The sequence below is a fragment of the Rana temporaria genome, chromosome 7 (genome assembly GCF_905171775.1).
Source record: "Rana temporaria chromosome 7, aRanTem1.1, whole genome shotgun sequence".
In the NCBI taxonomy this organism is placed as follows: Eukaryota; Metazoa; Chordata; class Amphibia; order Anura; family Ranidae; genus Rana; species Rana temporaria.
Window position 1 is genome coordinate 131,346,259 of NC_053495.1, and position 22,886 is coordinate 131,369,144.

The 22,886-nt window shown below is 41.6% G+C and overlaps 1 protein-coding gene and 1 non-coding gene across 2 annotated transcripts in view; both read right to left on the reverse strand.

Moving 5' to 3' along the window:
- The window catches only part of DPYD (dihydropyrimidine dehydrogenase), a 1,498,502-nt gene that overhangs the window by 94,294 nt on the left and 1,381,322 nt on the right, over positions 1–22,886 (reverse strand). The window lies entirely within an intron of this gene.
- Positions 21,398–21,502, reverse strand: LOC120946343. The gene has a single exon (XR_005750678.1). It is a non-coding gene; the product is annotated as a U6 spliceosomal RNA (small nuclear RNA).

The following is a 22,886-nucleotide window of genomic DNA, read 5'->3' on the forward strand; positions in this document are numbered from 1 at the left end:
GACCATCCTCACACCTATACTGACATAGAAGTGAAATTGTCAGGGAAACCTAACCAGTCCATCTAATCTGGCATTATGTATACTGTAAAAAATATTGTTCTTGAGGTAACTTTTTATAAAAATACCATGATTGTTTACTTCATATTCATTGTCATGCTAAGGAATTTAATCAAGAAATTGCATGTACTGGAAAGTGTAAAAAATGTTAGGGGGTTAAGTCCACTTAAAGTAAAATTTCATCTTCTGGGAGGTAAACCACCTGATGTTTTTTTAAGGTTTCCCAAGAACTCCAATGATAAGATATCTAAACTTGAAATTTTACTGGTTGTCATATTATTTATGGATTAAAGGGACACCTCACAGCTTGATTTTAGCGTATCTTATATTACAGACAACATACCAGGAGAAATAAGACCATAAAGAAGCACTGCTGTTGTAGAAGGATAACTGAAACACTAAGCTGGGTAGGAGTAGAGGTGGAAAATATGAAAATAAAACATCACTGTTGTAGCCCAAAGTTGACTCTACCTATAAAGCAATACCTATTATGCAGTGACAAGATACTTTAACAGCAGTAACCTTAAGGTTCTTTTACATACTGTTTATTTGGGTAAATGTCAGATTCAACTACAAGATGGATCTCAGAAAGCTCAAGTCCTTAACATAAGGCATGTGCTTTGTGCAATATAGGAATGTGCTCCTACACTGACTGGAAACTGAACTCAATAGTAACCTATAGCACACACCAGAGTTAAAATGCACCAAATGATTGCAGGGAACATGATTCTAAAAACAGACGGTAATAAATAGCAGTTGGCCAATTCAGGGACTTTATAATTTCATCCTGCCATGATGTATTCACCACAAACATATTTTGCATAATGATGGCATTTCTAAGGTACTGAATATGTAAGTACTTGGTGTCAATTACTGTTTACTGAGGATTGTTTCCATGAAGGGAAGGATTTGTTGTATGGAGCACTAAGGATTTCAGATGTGCAATTAGCATTTTTGAAGTACAAACAAATGGCTCTTTGGTATATTCTACTGGACTTTTATGTTGGTTTTTCTAATACTTATATATTACATATTCAGAGCAGTTTTTTATGTTTTTACAAAATCATATTTTATGAATAACCTCAAGGAGTTCAATGATCATGAATAAATAAAGACAATAATCAGAAATATTCTATTTAATTAGAAAATATGTTTGGTCTTTCAAGATGACGTGCAATAGAATTTATTTATGAGGACAGAACATAGATGTTTCATTTATACCAAAATCTCAAATTCTTAGGTGTGAATTACGGAATCAATGTCACAAACTAACCTTCTTTCCAATAAACAAACAAAACACTAGTTAGCATTTTTGTAAAGGTAATCTTTCACAAAGCACACGTTTTTCCTGAATTGGCAAAACAAAACCCTTTCAACTTAACTAGGAACTTTTACACCACTGCCCCAACAGTAGCATTCAGTTTTCGTAACAACAACAACGCTATAAATTGATTTACATCAAGAAAGTTTGTAAACAATTTGTCATGGCTATCATACCTTACATAATTACGTTCTTTCTTCGCAAATTTAGTTGTAGTCCTGACCCCCTGACAGACCATTTCTCCCTACCACAGCTAGTTGCTCCCTTTATGAATGATATGGCTATTACAGTGCAAGGGAAAGAAAGGAGCAGAGGAAAACATTATTTGGCTGTTATTATAGCATAGGAGCAAGCTTGCCTTGACAGTAAGGCAGGTGGGCTGTGATTGGCCCCTGCTGTGGTTAGGAGATTGTCCCATCCACTACTCAGTCAGAGATTAAATGAGGCCATGGAACAGGGCTGGCAGAAGATGTGTATTAAGAAGTTCTCTGTGTTTCCCAGCACAGGGCAGAGAACTGTGTTGAGATTTGCCAAGAGCCTATATACTGGGCTTGGGTATGCTGCTGTTGTTTGCTGGGAGTGTGGGTAAGAAGATGCAGGAGCTGCCAGGAGTGACAGTCCTGGGAGATTGAAATATCTCCCAAGAGATAGCAGAGAGCTGCAAAATTTTCTGTGGTGTGCCATGTCAAAGCCACGAGCTGCTATGCTACCAAACGAGAGGGAGCGTAGCATGCTATGTTCTGTGCCACTGTTGCAGTGCTGCAGGAGGAGAAAACACCATACATATGTTGATGTCCTTAAATATCATAGTACAGAGAGATTGCCTGTGGCAAAAGAATCACAAATGAGGTACATGCTTAAAGCAGAAGTCCAGCCTGAGCTTTTTAGGCCGGACTTCTCCTATGGGTCACAGGAGTGCAATTTGTTTTGCACTCCTGTGACCCATTTTCAGCGGAGAGCAGTCTGAAGTCCGCTCTCCGCTGATGTCACTGCCATCAGTTGAGGCAGTGCGTTATCACAACTTCCAAATTGGGATCCGCCAGCTGCCTTGATTGATGGCAGACAGCTTCTCACCACCCCTCCACAGCTCAGTGCTCCAATGAGCGTGGAGAAGCAGAGAGGAAAGACGATGACTAAATGTCATGTAATGCTGTGTTAAAACACTGGACTACATTATACTGAAACTAGGGATGATCTTTATGTTCGGGTCGAACATGAGTTCAACTCAAACATTGGCTGTTTGACCGTTCATCGAAAAACGAACATTATGGGATGTTTGCGCCAAATTCGAGCAGTGTATTGCTGTATGACGATTGGCCAAAGCATGCACTATGACCCGCATGCTTTGGCCAATCCCAGCGCCGTCAGCAAAGAGAGCAATAATTGGGCAAAGGCAGGGTGTCTTTGGCCAATTATGGCTATAGGGGACTAAGTCCACACCCCACACTGTATAAGGCTGCCTGCACGTCTGCCCTGTGTAGTGTGTTGCTGGTGTGGACCGAGAGAGTGTCATTTAGATTGAGCAGGCAGGCAGGTTATTCACTTAGCTGCAGTGTATTTTTTTTTTCTCCTTTTTTTTTTCCCTTTTTACTTCAATACTTTTTTTTATTATTTCCATTCAAATATAAAAAGTTACATATCCGTATTTTACAGTCCATACATTTTATGTGCATACAAAAAGTTAATTACATAGACTAAAAATATCCATTGATCCCGTTCCGAACCCACCCCCCCACCTCCCTCCTATCTTACTTCTAAAGTGCTTACACGTTTTATCCATATTTCTTTCTTAATTTGTTCTTTACAAATTTTCCTTAACCACTTAAGCCCCAGACCAATATGCTGCTAAATGCCCAAAGGCGTTTTTACAATTCGGCACTGCGTCGCTTTAACAGACAATTGCGCTGTCGTGCGACGTGGCTCCCAAAAAAAATTGGCATCCTTTTTCCCCACAAATAGAGCTTTCTTTTGGTGGTATTTGATCACCTCGGCGGTTTTAATTTTTTGCGCTATAAACAAAAATAGAACGACAATTTTGAAAAAAATGCAATATTTTTTACTTTTTGCTATAATAAATATCCCCCAAAAACATATATAAAAACATTTTTTTCCTCAGTTTAGGCCGATACGTATTCTTCTACCTATTTTTGGTAAAAAAAAATCGCAATAAGTGTTTATCGATTGGTTTGCGCAAAATTTATAGCGTTTACAAAATAGGGGATCGTTTTTTTGCATTTTTATTAATTATTTTTTTTTTACTACTATTGGCGGCGATCAGCGATTTTTTTTGTGACTGCGACATTATGGCGGACACTTCGGACAATTTTGACAAATTTTTGGGACCATTGTCATTTTCACAGCAAAAAATGCATTTAAATTGCTTTGTTTATTGTGAAAATGACAGTTGCAGTTTGGGAGTTAACCACAGGGGCTGATGTAGGAGTTAGGGTTCACCTAGTGTGTGTTTACAACTTTCGGGGGGTGTGGCTGTAGGACTGATGTCATCGATCGAGTCTCCCTATAAAAAGGATCACTCGATCAATACGCCGCCACAGTGAAGCACAGGGAAGCTGTGTTTACATACGGCTCTCCCCGTTCTTCAGCTCCGGGGAGCGATCGCGACAGAGTGGCTATAAACAAATAGCCACGCCGTCGTTCCGGATCGCTCCCCGTGGGAATCCGCCCGCCGCACGCAGCGGGGGGGGGGGGTCACGATCGGACCCCCCACCCGCTAGAAGGCAAGGACGTATATATACGCCCTTCTGCCTGTCCGTGCCATTTTGCGGACGTAAATAGTCGTGCGGCGGGCGTTAAGGGGTTAATTAAAGTGAGCGACCTATTTTGCGTAACCAGTGCTCCCATATTGCTTTAAATTTTTTGAGGTTTCCACGTCTAATCCATGTTCCCCTCTCCTTCCCTATTGTGTTATTCATAGCTGCAGTGTATTTAGTATATATATATATATATATCCAGTGTAGCTAGATCTGACTGCAGGCCGTTCCTGGTATACTTTTTTCTAATATACTTCAGGCAGGCAGGTGACTCAGTGAGCTGCAGTGCATTTAACCACTTAAGGACCACCGCACATTTACGTCGGCAGAATGGCACGGCTGGGCACAGGCACGTACCTGTACATTGCCTTTAAGAGCCCAGCTGTGGGTCGCGCGCGCGATCCGGTCTAAAGCTCTGTGACCGCGCCCGTCGGACCCGTGGACCCGATTGCCACCGGTGTCCCGCGATCGGTCACAGGAGCTGAATAACGGGGAGAGGTGTATGTAAACACACATTCCCCGTTCTTCACTGTGGCAGTGACACTGATTGTCTGTTCCCTGATATAGGGAACGACGATCAGTGATGTCACGCCTACAGCCACACCCCATACAGTAAGAATCACTCCCTTAGGGCACACTTAACCCCTTAGTGCCACCTAGTGGTTAACCCCTTCACTGCCATTGACATTTTCACAGTAATCAGTGCATTTTTATAGCACTTTTCGCTGTGAAAATGACAATGACCAATTTAAAAAATGTAATTTTTCTCGTCATGAAAAATGGTCGTGTGTATGCAGCATAAAGCCTCGTACACACGGTCGGACATCCGACAAACTTTCCCTTGGATTTTTTTCCGAAGTGATTTGTCCAGTCACACCCATAGCATACACACGCTCTGACTTTTCTGCAAACTTTTCTAAAACTTTCCCAACATCACGTGTCTTTTCTGCTCTTTATCGCCACCCTTTGGTTAACTTCTGCTATTGTTGGTTGATTTTAACATTGGTTCTGGGCATGCGTATATAGGGCAGGCCATATCGTAAATACAGACGGCCCCCTACTTTCTAACATCCGACTTACAAATGACTCCAACTTACAAATGGAGGGAGTCAACAGGAAGTGAGAGGAAATCTACCCCTAGGAAGGGAAATTCTCTCCTGTAAGGGTTAATATGGGAAAAAGAAGTCTCCACTGATGCTTTATCACCAATCCTTGTTTCCCTAAAAACACCAAATTTTCTAAATTCAATTGTCATTGGGACAGAAAGTAAGGTGAAATCTTCTGAACAGGGGCACAGATAGCAAAACAAATGTTACAGGGGTGATAACCCTTCCCTATGTTATCCAAAAAAACTTAAAAATAGATTTTTTGTCTGGAGCTACACTTAAAAAATGCACCTGTTCCAAATTACAAACAGATTCAACTTAAGAACAAACCTACAGTCCCTATCTTGTTTGTAACCCGGGGACCACTTGTATACTGTTGTTCAGAGTATATAGGGTTTGGGGGCCCCACAACTTGTCTTTTTTTAATTTGGATGCAAGGTTCCCCTTAATATCCATACAAGACCCAAAGGGCCTGGTAATGGGCTGGGGGGGGGGGGGGGGGGGTACCCATGCCTTTTTTTTTCTCAATAATTTTCATCTATATTGCCGGGACCCAACACTACATTACAGCCACAAGCAGTTTTTTAAAGGAATATTTCACTTTTATTTTTTCACTTTAAGCTTTATGAAAATCACTGCTTCCGAAAAAACTGACATTGTTAAAACTTTCTTTGCATTGATACATATCCCCTGGGGCAGGACCCGGGTCCCCAAACACTTTTTATGACAATAACTTGCATATTAGCCTTTAAAATTAGCACTTTTGATTTTTCAGTGGTCGAATGTTCGCACAAACCTTCAGTCTATTCGCATGTTCTGCCATGAACTGAATTAGGAAGTGTTAGGCCTCATCCCCAACTGACACACTATACTAACACTACACCATGCTTACACACTACACTAACACTCTCTACTCAGAGTCACTAAAAATTAACACACTAACTCGCTAGTAGTAAACTTAGCCCTGCTCTACCTATCGCTACTCCAATAACACGTTGCACAAGCTTCATGTGGGAAGTAACCTTTTATAGTATGGGTGGGACTATGAGCACTGAGCCATGATTGGGCAAAGTCATCATTATTTTTTCCATCCAGGGCTCTGACAGCGCTTTGTGCTCTGATTGGGCAAAGCCTTGCATCTGACCAGCGGTCAAGTGCATTGCTTCATCCAGTTAGGGCCCTAGAATGCACTCTGAAGTGCCCTGCAAATTCGAGTGTTCGAACAGTCAAACTTTTTGTCAGTCTGAAACTTTCGCCCTGCTCTAGGCAACAAGATTATATGACCACATGTTGAGGAGGCTTTTCCCCATTATAAATTATACCAATTTGTTTTCTCAATTTTTCACCTGGTTAAAGAAGCATAGTTTTATTTTGATTTTACTGGTAATAGGATACAACTTGGTTTTATTCACTATTGTATCAGTGGTCAATCACTCAAGACGTATTATAAATGCTCACATTGGACAAAACACATTCCACCATGAGATAAAAGGTCCCAACACTGGCAGGGCTAAGTAGTTTATATTCCACTGGCAAGTGGTTTAAGCAGGGTATTTTGATTAATAGGCAGGCTGTCCTTCATTGTGGCCACTTGCATATTGTGCCAACATTTACTCTGTTATGAGAATAGCTTGTGTTCACATTTATTATTGTTCTAATGTTTATCTATACTTAACTTGTATAACACAACATCCCTTAAAGGGCGTTTGCCTGTTTAAAGTGGAGTTCCACCCAAAAATTTAATTTTTCCGCTTTTCAGATCCCCCCACCTTCCGGTGTCACCTTTCGGGGGGCAGATACCTGTGTATCCAGGTGTTTGCTTCCACTTCTGGGCATAGATCGCTGCTGTATCCGCTGCGATCTACGCCATGTCCGGCCCCTCAGTCCCCCAGCTGTCTTCTGGGAGACATGCAGGTCCCAGAAGACAGCAGGGACAAGCGAGATCATGCAGCGCGACTCACGCATTCTCATTAGGAACTAGGAAGTAAAGCCACAAGGCTTTACTTCCTGATTCCCTTACCTAAGGTGGCGGTGCCTCCACCCGAGGGACAGATCGGCTTTGGGTGCTGACATTGCGGGTGTCCTGAACAGGTAACTGTCCATATATTAAAAAAGTCAGCAGCTGCAGTATTTGTAGCTACTGACTTTTATTTTATTTTTTTGGGGGGGGCGGAACTCCGCTTTAATAAAGCACATTCTTCTGCTACATGTGTGTCTGTGTTTGTTGGGTTCAGGTACATCGCTGGCAGAGCAAGAGGACATAAACAAATTCAGCAGCTCCTTCCAGGGATAAGCGCTACACACACAGTCAGGCATGGATTACACCTGTGTGACAAGTTAATACATGCATGTTAACATGCATTATACGTTAAACACTGACCCTTTTTTCTAACAAAACACATTGCAATGAAAGGTAATATGTTGCAGTACACTTCAAAAGTGCTATCCTATCCTTACACTTGTCTTCACTAATTTTTATTAGAAATATTTCAGTGTAGTGCATGTTTTTCGAAGCCCAGTTGCACAACAAGCTGGTAATGGAGTTGTATTGGCTTGCGGTACAGTATAATTAAAACCCTCATAGAATGCAGTGAATTCCAACAACACTATCAAATTACCTGACATCTGTAAAAAAAAATGTACGGTACTACTGGCTGTTCTTCAGTTCCAGATCTTTGGCTCTGGCTTGACTTTCAAATATACAGCCTTATATATGTCTTGTTTACTTGGCTTTCTGTGGACAGGACGCTGAATCTTTGTCTTTTCCCAGCTCAGCTGGTTTAACTGTTAATGAACCCATATTGCCTCAAACTTGCTCATTTTTACATTGCATATTTCTAGGTGATTGAACACCCACAAGGTTTTTAAAGGTGTGCATTGTATTTGTACAGCATTTGTTCTCTACTAATTCATTGATCTACCTTTCTTAAACCAAAAATGTAGCTACCTTATAGTTGAACAAGTTTATAAACTGGGCCTTTAACCCTTGACAGTAATATGTGACAAATACAACTATAGATGCATTATTATCTAGGGAGGAAAATGGATTGATTGATGCCGCCACTGTACCTTCATAACATGAAGTAAACAACATATTTGGCCTGATTTTCTTTCTCAGATAACTGTGTTTTTTAGATGAAACTCGCTTGGCTCAGTTTCCCAATCATCACATGGATTAGATCAAATTTAGCCAGCTCTTTCACCTCAGCAAGTAATGGATGGTGTGTTCCCCTTTGACAGATCTCTGACAGTTGCATATGCAATTGTCTCAGCAGAAGATGAGAAACTAATAATCTGTGTTCTGGGTCCTATGGTTGTTATTTTATTCTGTTACAGTTGTGATCCAGAGTGGCTCACTTTTATACAAAATAATAACCATTGTCAAGGAAAAATTGTGTAGACCTGTAGGTGATAGCTCCATTTTCAGAAATCAGAGAACCATGCTAACATTAGAAGTGTACTGTATCCACTGTGATCAGATAGTGTGCATTATGTATCTTCCCTTTGTAACATTATTTATTTTAAATTAATATTTTAACATACCTAGCATACTGTATGTACATGTAGGATTTACTATAGAAAGATATAGCTATTTGTAGAACTTAACTACCCATTTTTTTCAGATGGCTGAATATATTACTATTTTAAAATTATATTCTGGAATTTATATTTGACTTAAACAACTTTTAAAGTTGTTTTAATTCTGCGTTAAACTGTGTTTAACTAGTACTCTTTTATTTATTACAAAAAGCTTGTAAGGGAGTATGACATGGCCCTTAAGAACATTAAGGTTGGCCATACATTATGCAATGTTCTTTCCTTCAACCACGGGAATCCCTCCAGGTGTGCTAATGTATTCTGGAGGGTTCCCCACCATTAAAATACAGTGATCACTGCTGCCAGCTATAGCCAGTGGCAATGATCATATGAACAAACCTGACAAGCTGGTTTGTACTGAATTTGTTTGATAGAGCAATCTCAGTACAACCAGCCTGCCCATAGATGGATCTAAAGTTTGATCCACTGTTTCACCTCACACTTTAAAAAAGTCTGTCCTCTAAATTCCTTTTATGATCATGAGAGAATATCTACACTTGCCATGGGAGCCAAGGATAGAGCTCCCTTATCCTGGAGAAGCACAGGCCAGTACCTAGTTACCAAAAACATGTGTTCATACAGTATATTTATTGACCTTGTATCTGCAGTTAAAATCTACAGTCATACATTTTCTTAAAGCAAACTGTTGCAATTTACCTTAAATATTCTGCCCAATTAATAGGACCACTGTGATAGTCACATGATCAGGCAGCCATCAGAAATGTTGGGGCCCCTTACACTCCTTTAGGCCTGGGGCCCACGGGCCTGATCACTAGCATTCCCCAGGGCCCGCCCACTGGCAATCCAACGATTCTTTTGGTGAACCTACTTTTATTTTAACACTCTTATCCCAATGTATGCCCATACCCACCCAGAATTATCTGCATCTCGGGAGGAGAATGAGTGTTACAATAGCGAATATTCATTCGCTATTGTCACACAAATGGGTGGGCTTTTGGCTCAGTGCTCTGTGCCATGAGCCTACCCTATTTTGAAGCCTATTAGTGCATCAAAATACACCATTGAATCCATGCGTCCGGCACCCTGTATGTAGATTAGGGGCCTGGTGCATGGATGGGGGGGTGGCGCCCATAATGGACGGGCTGCCACTGAGAGTTACATTGTGAAAATGGACGAGGATGATTCTGGGTGGGGATGAGAGTTACATTGTGAAGAGCCTCTCCACAATGTAACTCTTATCCCCACCCAAAATCATCCTCATCCATTTTCACTGGTCCACTCCAATCTACAGCACAGAAGAATGCCACTGCACACATCTACAATACATGCACCTGAGCAAGACTGACCACACCCCCTCCCGAGTCCCGTCCCACCCAATCATTTACAATACTAGTAACCTAGCAGCAGCAGTGAAGGAAGCAGAGCAAGTGCAGGATCACCATTGGGAGGGGGAGGAACACAGGGAGGAGGAATCAGGTGGCAGCTTGTGTATGTGTCACGATTGCAGGCAGTCGCAGCCAGCAACTTCCTGCTGTGCTAACAGTTCCATTCATTAAGCTGTAAAGGGCCCTGCCCCTTGGGACATTCAGGCCCTTTACAGGTCTATTGCCTGCACCCCCCTGATGGCAGCCCTGCACATTATCAGGAACTGTACCTGCCAACTCCTGACTATTACTAGAGATTAGGAGCTGTGTGACAGCTTGGTCCCTGTGCAGGGAGAGCTTAACAAGTGCACTCTCAGCACAAAAAACTCAGCCGCCCATTGATGCATATGTGCAACGTGTAGGCAATACTTTATGTGACTCTCAACCAATCAGTGCTGTCACAGGCATAGATAATAACACTGTATAAACTACAAGTTGCTGCTCATGCAGCATAAATAAAGTACATTAAATAATAACAGCTTAGCTTTAGTGTGTAGAAATGCAGAAATTAACTGCTGCAGGTGATCTTCAGGGCAGGATAAAAAAATGCTGACATGTTGCAGGATTCTGCATTGCAGCACAGTTCACTTAAAGGCTGCATTCAAGTGTGAACAGAGCACATACAAAAACAATTATTTCTGTGTACCCTTGCATAGACCTATAATTTTCTGGTGCTGAAAAATGCAGGTATCTGCACAAGTGTAAACAATCCCTAAAATGAATGACTTCCATCTGCAGCAACTGGAGGTTCGTGCAGCCGAGACAGATAAATCTGGCCTTTTGTAGTTTGTATGTTTCGTGAACTGCAAACAGCTTGGGTTCGGGTCGAACTCATGAAATACCAGTCCTTATTTGTCTCACCTAATTAAACAAACCTACTTTCAAGCTAGAGGGGCAAGCATTTCCTCTTGTTTGTGAGTATCATAATTAACCACTTAAGCCCCGGACCAATATGCAGCCTAAAGACCCAAGGTGTTTTTACAGTTCGGGACTGCGTCGCTTTAACAGACAATTGCACGGTCGTGCGACGTGGCTCCCAAACAAAATTGGCGTCCTTTTTTCCCCACAAATAGAGCTTTCTTTTGGTGGTATTTGATCACATCTGCGGTTTTTAGTTTTTGCGCTATAAACAAAAATAGAGCGACAATTTTGAAAAAAAAGCAATATTTTTTACTTTTTGCTGTAATAAATATCCCCCAAAAACATATATAAAAACATTTTTTTTCCTCAGTTTAGGCCGATACGTATTCTTCTACCTATTTTTAGTAAAAAAAATCGCAATAAGCGTTTATCGATTGGTTTGCGCAAAATTTATAGTGTTTACAAAATAGGGGATAGTTTTATTGCATTTTTATTTTTTATTTTTTTTTTACTACTAATGGCGGCGATCAGCAATTTTTTTCGTGACTGCGACATTATGGCGGACACTTCGGACAATTTTGACACATTTTTGGGACCATTGTCATTTTCACAGCAAAAAATGCATTTAAATTGCATTCTTTATTGTGAAAATGACAGTTGCAGTTTGGAAATTAACCACAGGTGGCGCTGTAGGAGTTAGGGTGCACCTAGTATGTGTTTACAACTGTTTGGGGGTGTGGCTGTAGGAATGACGTCATCGATCGTGTCTTCCCTATAAAGGGAATGACGCGATCGATGCGCCGCCATAGTGAAGGACGGGGAAGCCGTGTTTACACACGGCTCTCCTCGTTCTTCAGCTCCGGGGAGCGATCGCGACGGAGCGGCTATAAACAAATAGCCGCGCCGTGGTCCCGGATCGCTCCCCGAGCGGACCCGACCTCCGCATGTAGCGGGGGGGGGTCCCGATCGGACCCCCCACCCGCTAATAGGCGAGGACGTACGTGTACGCCCATGTGCCTGTACGTGCCATATTGTGGACGTATATGTACATGCGGGGGTCGGGAAGTGGTTAAACACATATAAAATATTTTGGTGTTAAATTGGTTTGTGTTAAAATGGGAAGCCTTATAAAAAGGTACATCATTCATATTTGTTCAGAATCAGATTAGTATGAATGCTAGGTAAAGCTAAGACCACCAGTGAATGTTCAGTTCAACCTGCTGCCATTGTAGCACCGATAAAGCTCTTTCAACAAAAGGAAAAGTTGCCCAATATTATTGTTAATATGTTTGTGTGCTAGGATGTAATAGAATTCCAGTGCTTTTAAATATTCAAATACAACAAATAGATGCTTCCTACAATGGTGCCCTTGTAATGGGTTAATATTGACTAGGAATTGGTAGATTTAAAACAATACTTATTAACAATTCAACTAACAAGAGTAAAAGGAAACACAAAAAGCAAATAACAGATTCTACAAATAAGTGTGCTGTGCTTGATATGGTTAAGGATCCAGAAATCAGTGTAGTTCTGGGATATCATTCGTTTACCCAGAAGACAGCAATGGCTTTCATAAAGGTTGTTAGTACAGCTACTAGGCAGTCAGCCCTGGAGACCTTCCAACTGTCAGAAGTGTAGACTCTGTGCACCCGATGCAATTTAGACAAACCTTAATGATGTCTTTAACAAAAATATGACTTGACAATAGTGTTCTGGAAAAAAACAAACACTCTGATCTCTAAGGAGTGTCAAGTGGTAGTGTAAAAGATAGCTCAGGCAGATGATGTACAAGCTCTTGTTCAAACTCATAAGAGTGACAGTAAAATCGTTTTTTTTTTTCTTTTATGATTTTAACCTTTTGCGAGATTAGTAGTATAAGACATGTGAAACCAACTGGAAAACTATGTACGATGTCCATAACCTTGAAAGGTATTGTGCAAGGGGGATTTATCCTATGGTATCTTCACATTGTTGGGCTATGGTAATTTTACTAAAATTTCCTTTTTACATTATTGTGTAATTTGTAGTTAGCAATCGGCTTTAGCCAGCCCAGTTGTTTCTTTTGGCAAGTGATCCTAATCACAAGGTAGTATTTTCTCTGCCAGATGCTGCTGAGCCGTGCTTCAGGAGTAATAGTTTATGTTATGAAAATTTAACAGCTTAGTTAATCCCCTTCATTCTGAGCTTGGCAGTGTAAGCCAGGGAGGTAGTATATATCTGAAACACTTCCTGCCACCTGGTCTAATCACTTGGGATAGACCTTTGGGGGGTGTGTTGCTGATAGACATGTGCACTGCTGAAAAATTCATTTGTTTTCATTTTTGTTTAATTTGTTTTTTTTTGTCATTTGTTATGATTACAATTCGTAAATTTTAAAAAAAATTAATTCGAAAATTCATAAATTTGAAAATTTGTAAATTCATAACTTTGAAAATTTGAAAATTTGAAAATCTGAAATAAAAAAAATCCAAAAATTCGAAAGAACAAAAATCCAAAATTCTAAATAATAAGGAACTAACTAACTGAAAATAACTAACTGTTAAATTATAGGACCTGGAATTTCCTTTCAAATTTGACTGTTAGTGAAGAATCAGAATACGAATTTATCCGAAGTTACGAATTATCCAAAATAACGAATGCCACATCTAAACAAATGGAATGGAACCAATAATAAATTATAATTATTGAAAGGTTTTATTATTATTTTTTTAAATTTGTTACATTCCATTTGTTTAGATACAGCATTCATTATTGCGGATAATTCATAACTTTGGATAAATTCATATTCGTTACGCTCTAGAGGACTTTCAGACGTCCCCTCTAACTTAGAACACCTTGACAGTCTGGGAGAGATAGAATGTATTGGGCTAGTACGCCGCCAAGACTTCCCATTAACACCCCTAGGAGGATTCCCATGGTTCCCACTGGATGAGGATAATGGGTTTTTCCACTCTTGGCGGACTAACAGCAACACAGCCTGTGCAACATTTGCTTCCCTGGTTAAATTTTTACCCCTTGTTATGCTACAATGGGAACTTTCCCCTAGCAACATGGAGATACCGGCAACTATAGGACTTCTTAGGCAAACTGACTCCCAAGTTGAGAATGCTAGATAAACTCTCCACAGTTGAGTCTATGTGTGTTAAACAGACTCTAGGCACCTACTCTCCCACATGTATAAACGTGTTCTGAGTACTCACTCTGTGTCAATTCGATACTAGATCATAGATTGGTAGAGGGAACTTGGATTGGATTTTACCCCCCTCAGATTCAGAGAATCATTAAACTGACCCATGCTTCCTCCATGTGTACCTGTATACATAAGTCATCTTACAAATTTCTTTCCAGGTGGTAAAAAAAAACCTTTCCACTTTGCCCATATGTTTTCAACTGCTGATGCCCAATGTTGGAGGGGTTGAGACCAATGAGGCACATTTCTCCATATATGGTGAACTTGCCCTAAACATTGAGCCTTTTGGGATTCAATTACCCCATGGATTAAGAAAACGCCTCTCAGACCTATAGAAAGTACCCCTATACACATTTTGTTTCATGGTGCCACCCAGGGCCGGTACAAGGGGTGGGCAGAAGGGAGGATGCCCTGGGTGGGACCATTTACTGGAGGAAGAGGGGCGCAGTCAGTGGTGTACTAACTGGGAGGCAGCTCCCCCATTCTCCCCTGTATGAAACAGTGAGAGCTTGGCAGTGCAGCGGCATTGTGACATCATCATGCTGACAGCGCAGGGAGAGCAATGATGTGTGTCCTAACAGCCCAGCGAGTACAACTCCCCCCTTCCACAGACATTGAAGAGGATGCATTGGCTTTGCCTCCTCCCTCCCCCTCCCCTCTGTTCCTGTGTCTGTCAGCCCGTGTGCTGCGTCTGAAAGGAATCTGTAGGCGGGAACATTTAAACAAGTAGCCAACAGATACAGAAGCCGCCGACTGAACTAGTGTGAGCATCTGAGAAAGTAAGTTATCAGCATTGTCACTGTGTCCAGACCCTGCCCTCTCTCTCCCAAATCTTTCACTGCTCCTCTTTCCTCTGTTGTCCTCCAGCAGAGTCTTTCATTAACTCTATCCAAAGATTTTTGTTTTAACCAGCCCATGCTAATAGTTGGCCCATCATGTTACTTTAGTCAGGGTTTTCACTAGTGTGATCATAGATATTGCATGTGATTCGCACCGCATTGCTGTGCAGATCACAAGCAATGTCTGTGCTATGCAAATTTAGCCATACAAACTGTATGGCTGAAATCGCATTTGCACCAAAACGGTGCAAGACCCTTTTTTTTGGTCTGCACTGGAATCGGATCATACGGGTGTTCACACCTATGCAATACGATTCCAGCACCATTTCACAGTTCTCACTGCGATCTGCAAACCGATCTGGGGGTGTCATTAATTTTTACATTGACACCCATAACAGTTTGCAAAGGGCAGCATGAACCGCCGAAAAGCGACAAGCAGTGTTGTTCATCTTCCCTTAAAAAAGTAATTAGTTACAATTACAAGTTACTTGTCCGAAAAAGTAATTGAGTTAGTGACTCAGTTACTTTATTGGCAAAGTAACTAGTTACTCGGAAAAGTAACTGAGATTTTTTTTTTTATATTCTACAATGCAATTAGGTTCTATTACATCTTTAATATCAAAGATGTGTATATTAACTGATTGAAGAATAAAAACACTATATACAGTATTTTAGAACATTTTGTACTGTGTACAATTATTAATATCATCATCACACTCCACCTGCCCAGGCAGCAATACTGTACAATATAGATTCAGTGTGCAGTGTGAGTGACATTGCTGCAGTATTGCATTTGATGGGCCTGCCATATACTGTATAACTGCACTACAAAATTCCTTTACAAATAATGCATATTTTAAAATGTTATTAGTAATAACATTTTAAAATATGCATTATTTGTAAAGGAATTTTGTAGTGCAGTTATACAGTAAAGTGTACAGTACAGTATATGGCAGGCCCAGCAAATGCAATACTGTGTACAATTATTAATATCATCATCACACTCCACCTGCCCAGGCAGCAATACTGTACAATATAGATTCAGTGTGCACTGGGACTGGTACAAGTGATCCTCAAGGAGCTACGTACCAGGCCTGAGGCAGCACACCCTCACCCTAATTACTTGTGCTCTGTCCCCCCTGCCCACCCCACTCCCAATCCAATGCCGCTCGCCTCGGCTCCTCACCTGTGCAGGGCCACGGTCCACGGTCGGTCGGTCGGTGCACTGCTGGTCTGCTGGCGCGGTGAGTGTCCCCGGAGTCCGGACCGTTGGTGGTGGAGTGGAGCCGGGGGAGATGTCGGCAGATGTCGGCGGCTGAGGTGACGGTGAGGAGGTGAGCCAGACTCACTCCCTCCCGACCCGTCACACTACACTGCTGGGGGCGGGAGACTTCAGGCGCGTGCATGCGCCAGCGTCATGACGTCGACGACACATGACCCGGAGCTGGCCTGTGACCCAATCACAGGCCAGCTCCATCCCGCCCTGACAGAGTGACAGTGACGTGTCACGCCCCTCAGTCAGAGTCTGCCCGGACTGTCCCTCCCGCGTGCGCTCAATGTAACTCGGTAACGCTGCCAATATAATGGCAACAGCGTTGCCGATGGGGTAATAGTAATCAGGTAGATTACTAGTTACCCCCTTAACGCTGTTACTTACAACACTGGCGACAAGCAATGCAGGAATCCGCACTAGAATTGCGCTGATTCCTGAAGTGGGATCACACTGATGCACTGCGGTTCAGTTGCAATGCTGGGGTATAAGCAGTTTTCCTGCATTTACCTCAATTTTCACTACAGTCCCACAGACTTCTATTAGATTACACATTTTTGCTAAATTTTCTAAAAAAGTGCACCAAATGTCCTCCTTACTGCGTCTTTGGTGAGCTTTCAGAAAACACAGTAAAATTATACAAGCTAATAGAAGTCTGTGGGACTGCAGCTAAAAATGGGGATAAAATGCAGAAAAACTGCTTATACCCCAGCACCGGAACAAACTCCAGGACACCAGTGTGAACCCAAAGGCTTTAGGGTGCTGTGTAATGTAAAGGAGTCCAGAGGTGCAAGGGGTTTTGTAATGTAAAGGGGTGTAAGGGGTGCAGGGTGCTGTGTAATGTAGTCCCCTGCTGAGGGGAGTTTGCTTAATTAGCAATGGATATGGTAATATGCAGCAGGAAGGGGGTTAATGCACTGTCACTGATGCATTAGTATAGAGACCATCATCTGTAGGCGCTGTAGCTTTTCACAGCGGGGGGGGGCACAGTTTTTCATCTTAGCCCTGGGCACCGGATGACCTTGTCCCGGCACTGGTGCCACCTCCTCCATTATATTATATAAGAAAAGTATCACCCACCTGCTAAACGTTGCAAAATCTTTTTCAATATACTCAAGCATTTTGGTGGTATGTTATATAGTACTGTTTTTTTTTTTTGTGACTAATGTCTTGTGCGCCCCTTTTCACTTTAGTACTTTTCGAAAACTCAATAAAGTTTTGATTATAAAATAAAAAATATGTCATATTTACGTGCTCTGTGCCCTTCTTTGGCAGTCCCCCCCTGGGTGCTGTTCATTCCTTCCTCCTTAGGGTGCTCCTCAACAAGCCAGGTGCTAAGGAGGCACCAGTGCATGTGTTCTCCTGAACAGGGCTGTGTGCTTCCATTGACACATACAGAGCCAGTAAGCCACCCCCGCCCCCTCCCCTGAGGAGTTTGACAGATCCTGCTGCTTTTATTGTCTCCTGTGAGAGCAGGAAGTGAGAGGACTGGTATTGCAGCAGAGACAGCGCTGGAGCAGTGACATGAGTCGGGTAAGTGTTTAGGGATGTGGTTGGGGTATTTTTTACCTTAATGCAGAGAATGCATTGAGGTAAAAAAAAATTAAAAAATTAAACCACTTTAAATTGTAACTATGGGGGAAAAAATTACAAACATGATACGGTCTATTGCTATCATTAACACAGACGTTCTTGGCTTTGAAGTCTCCCTCAAAAACAGGGATGCCCAACCTTTGAAGAGCGAGGGCCACTTAAGTGACTTGGTAACCGGTCGCGGGCCACAATGAGTGGAGCGGGCGGATGACAGGTCTGTGTCCACTCTTCATATGAAGAGCAGACACAAACACAGTCCACTCTACTCTATGGGCCCTTCGATCCGATCCACCCAGGTGGAAGGGGATGGATCCCCTTCTGGTTTATATAACTGATCGGATTGGAGGTAGGCGGTGCACCTGCAGATCAGTTTGAAAGCAGCCCAGTAACCACTGCAGAATAGATATGCCCATATTTGGTATCACTCTGCCTGTGACAGGAGCTGGTGCTATACAAAAAGCATCAGCTTATGCGGCTCTGCTCTGCAACTGCTTGCTTACTCTACCATCGGCTTCATTCACAACACTGATGCTCTGGAATGACGGATCGACGATCTGGGCTTGCCAAAAAGCCATCCCAGAGCAGGAGGTTGCGGGCAACATCAGAGGGCTCCGTGGGCTACATGTGGCCCCCGGGCCACTGGTTGGGCACCCCTGCTCAAAAACATAGTTTACTCACCTGTATAGAAGTGTTATACAGTAGGTATAGAAGAGTTTAAATGTGGTACCTTCGTCCCATCAAAATGTGGATAGAAGGAGAAAGAGGCTATATTTGGACTTTGATGGTACTATATATAAACTAGTAATGAGCAGGTTAACCGCTTGCCGCCCGCCCGCCGCACGCTGTACGTCCCCTTTAAGAAGTGGTTGATCTCCGGGTCCCGCGGACTCAATTACCACAGGCACACCTGCGATCGTCTAATGGAGACATAGAGGGGGGAGATGTTAGTGTAAGCACAACATCTCCCCGTTCTGCCTAGCTGACACTGTCACTGATCGTGTTCCCTGTCATCGGGAACATGATCAGTGACGTGTCACAGCAAGTCACGCCCCCTACAGTTAGAATCACGCCTTAGGGAACATATAACTCATACATCTAGTGGTTAACCCCTTCACTGCCAGTGTCATTTTCACAGTAACCAGTGCATTTGTATAGCACTGATCGCTGTAAAAATTACAATGGTCCCAAAAATGTGTCAAAAGTGTCCGATGTGTCTGCCATAATGTCACAGTCATGATAAAAATTGCAAAATTCCCCACCATTACTAGTAAAAAAAAAAAATATTAATAAAAATCCTATAAAACTATCCCCTATTTTGTAGACGCTATAACTTTTGCGCAAACCGATCAATAAACGCTTTTGCCAAAAATATGTAGAAGAATACGTATCAGCCTAAACTGAGGAAAAAAAAAGTTTTTATATCTTTTTGGGGGATATTTATGATCGCAAAATGTAAAAAAAAAATCGCTCTATTTTTGTTAATAGCGCAAAAAATAAAAACTGCAGAGGTGATCAAATACCACCAAAAGAAAGCTCTATTTGTGTGAAAAAAAAGAACATAAATTTTGTTTGGGAGCCATTTCGCACGACCACGCAATTGTCAGTAAAAAGCGTTTCAGTGCCAAATCACAAAAAGTGGTCCGGTTATTTAGCAACAAAATGGTCCAGGGTTTAAGTGGTTAAAGAGATTAAAAATATTTTTTATTACAAAAATATATATAATAACATATTCATAGAATAAAAAAGTTGTTTTACATCCGATCATCACAAAACAGAACATAGATACTATCAATGTATTGGTTGCTCTGCATGTTTCGCTGGTTTATATTAGCAGCTTCTTCAGGAGCTTTCCATGATCAGATGGTATAGAAAATACCAGGGACCCAGAAAGGAGGTGACCTAGCTGGTATGTGTGTCCATTAAGGGCTCCCGTGTCCTTCGGGGTCGGTCACCTCCTTTCCGGGCCCCCGGCTTTTTGGTACCCCCTGGTAAGACATGTGAAGGGTGGATTTGTACTCACAAAATGTATATAATGTATATTATGAATAATATGTACATGTTTTCTCCATTTTCATAGTTACATGACAATCATTTCTCTATACCATCTGATCATAGAAAGCTCTTGAAGAAGCAACTAATATAAACCTGCAAAACATGTAGAGCCACCAATATATGGATGGTATCTATGTTTTATTTTTTGATAATAGGATGTCATTTTTTTCAATTGTCATGACTTTTTTTATTCTATGAATATTTTATATATATGTTTGTAATATTTTTTTTTTTTAATCTCTTTAACCTTGACTGCTCAATACCAGTTAATATATGGTACCATCAAAGTCCAAATATAGCCTCCTTCTCCTTCTATCCACATGGTTTACTTACCTGTTGATCCTGCCAGTAGAATATTGACTTTACCATTTCCTGTAACAGGGTATCACTTTGTAGCACATATAGGCTTAGAAACAAATGTTAGCTTAACCACAGCGCTGTCACTTTAACCACTTAAGACCCAGACCATTATGCAGGTTAAGGACTGACAATTGCACGGTCGTGCAACGTGGCTCCCAAACAAAATTGGCGTCTTTTTTCCCCACAAATAGAGCTTTCTTTTGGTGGTATTTGATCACCTCTGCGGTTTTTATTTTTTGCACTATAAACAAAAATAGAGCGACAATTTTGAAAAAAATTCAATATTTTTTACTTTTTGCTATAATAAATATCCCAAAAAAGATATAAAAAAAAAAATTTCCACAGTTTAGGCCGATACCTATTCTTCTACCTATTTCTGTTAAAAAAAATTCAATATGCGTTTATCGATTGGTTTGCGCAAAATTTATAGCGTTTACAAAATAGGGGATAGTTTTATGGCATTTTAATTCATAATTTTTTTTTACTACTAATGGCGGTGATTAGCGGTTTTTTCATGACTGCGACATTATAGCGGACATATCGGACAATTTTGACACATTTTTGGGACCATTGTCATTTTCACTGTGAAAAGTGCTATAAAAATGCACTGTGAAAATGACAATGGCAGTGAAGGAGTTAACCACTAGGGGGCGCTGTAGGGGTTAAGTGTGACCTCATGTGTGTTTTTAACTGTAGGGGGGCGGGGCTGGACATGTGATGTTGGTAATCGTTGTTCCCTATATCAGGGAACAGGGGACAAACACAATAGATACCTTGAATGGTCAAAAAAATTAAAAATACTTTGTACAAAAAATCCGCAAAACAATTGAAACACACACACAAAAAAAGTAAAATATAATTATATATCTCTCTTGCAAAGTGTCGTTGTGCTTAAAGTGCTCCAAAATATGACCTTATAAGCTGCTACAATAGAAAGTGCTTATGGGTTGCTATTCCTGCTTCACAGTGCTGAATGCATGATGTCAATTTTCTCTTTAAATTTGGAATGCTTCTTGAACTTACGTGTCATCCTTGCGCAGGGGCCATGCTAATCATCTCTGCATCCTTCCAATTTTAGTATACGCATTGCTGAAGCAAGCACAAGCAAGGGTGGGACTACAAAGACCCAGGAGCGGCATATCCACAAGCCTGGGAGACTGTTGCTGAAAAGCACAAAGTCAACAGAATCTGGTGAGTGACACTTGGCACAGAGCAATGCATGCAGCTCTGTGAAGCAGGAATAGCAGAACAGAAGAACTTTTTATTGGAGCACCTTATGAAATCATGTAGCTCAAACATGTATTTCAAAGGATAGTTGTTGTTTTTTTCAATGTCACCCTAAAAGTCACATAAAAAAAAGAATACTTGTTTTGCTTAGTTAAATGTCTTGCTATGGCTATGCCCAGGGGACCATGTCCTTCATTGGTACAACCCCTATATCTTAAAATAAAATTGCACTTTGAGAAATGTGTAGGCTGCCATAGGTTACTCTGACTTAAATACTTTCTGAACATAGGGCCAGATTCACGTAGATGAGCGGCGGCGTAACGTATACGTTACACCGCCGCAATTTTTCATCGCAAGTGCCTGATTCACCAAGCACTTGCGATGAAAACCTACGCCGGCGGCCTCCGGCGCAAGGCGGGCCAATTTAAATGGGCGTGTGCCATTTAAATTAGGTGCGCTCCCGCGCCGGACCTACCATGCATGCTCCGTTTCCGAACTCCACGCTGTGCTTTGCGTGCCGTGACGTCATTTTTTCGAACGGCGACGCGCGTAGCGTAATTCCGTATTCCCGGACGGCTTACGCAAACGACGTTATTTTTTAAATTTCGACGCGGGAACGACGGCCATACTTTATACAGCAATACGATTGCTGTGTAAAGTTAAGGCACCAAAAAAAACGAATAACTTTGTGACGGGAAACTAGACTAGCGGCGACGTAGCGAACGCGAAAAACCGTCGGGAATCGCCGTAACTCCTAATTTGCATACCCGACGCTGGTTTACGACGCAAACTCCCCCCAGCGGCCGCGGTATTGCATCTTAAGATCCGACAGTGTAAAACAATTACACCTGTCGGATCTTCTGGCTATCTATGCGTAACTGATTCTATGAATCAGTAGCATAGATAGAACAACAGATACGACGGCGTATCAGGAGATACGCCGTCGTATCTGCTCTGTGAATCTGGCCCATAATACTTGTACGGGGCAGTGTGGCCGCCAAGGAACTAGTGTTTTTAAAAAAGGAAGGTTTACAAATGCAACCCATGGAATTCTGTGAGTGCTGGCTTCCTTTTAAGCAAATTATCAAATGTTTTGGTCTAACAGACTTATAACATCATTCTACATTAAAAAAATAAAAATAAATACATAGTGCATCCCTAATTGGAGATAGAGGAGCACTGCTATGATGCATGTAATTGATTGCTCGCTGTTGTGTTTGTTTAAATGTAGTCTCAAGCAATGCAAATGAATAAATT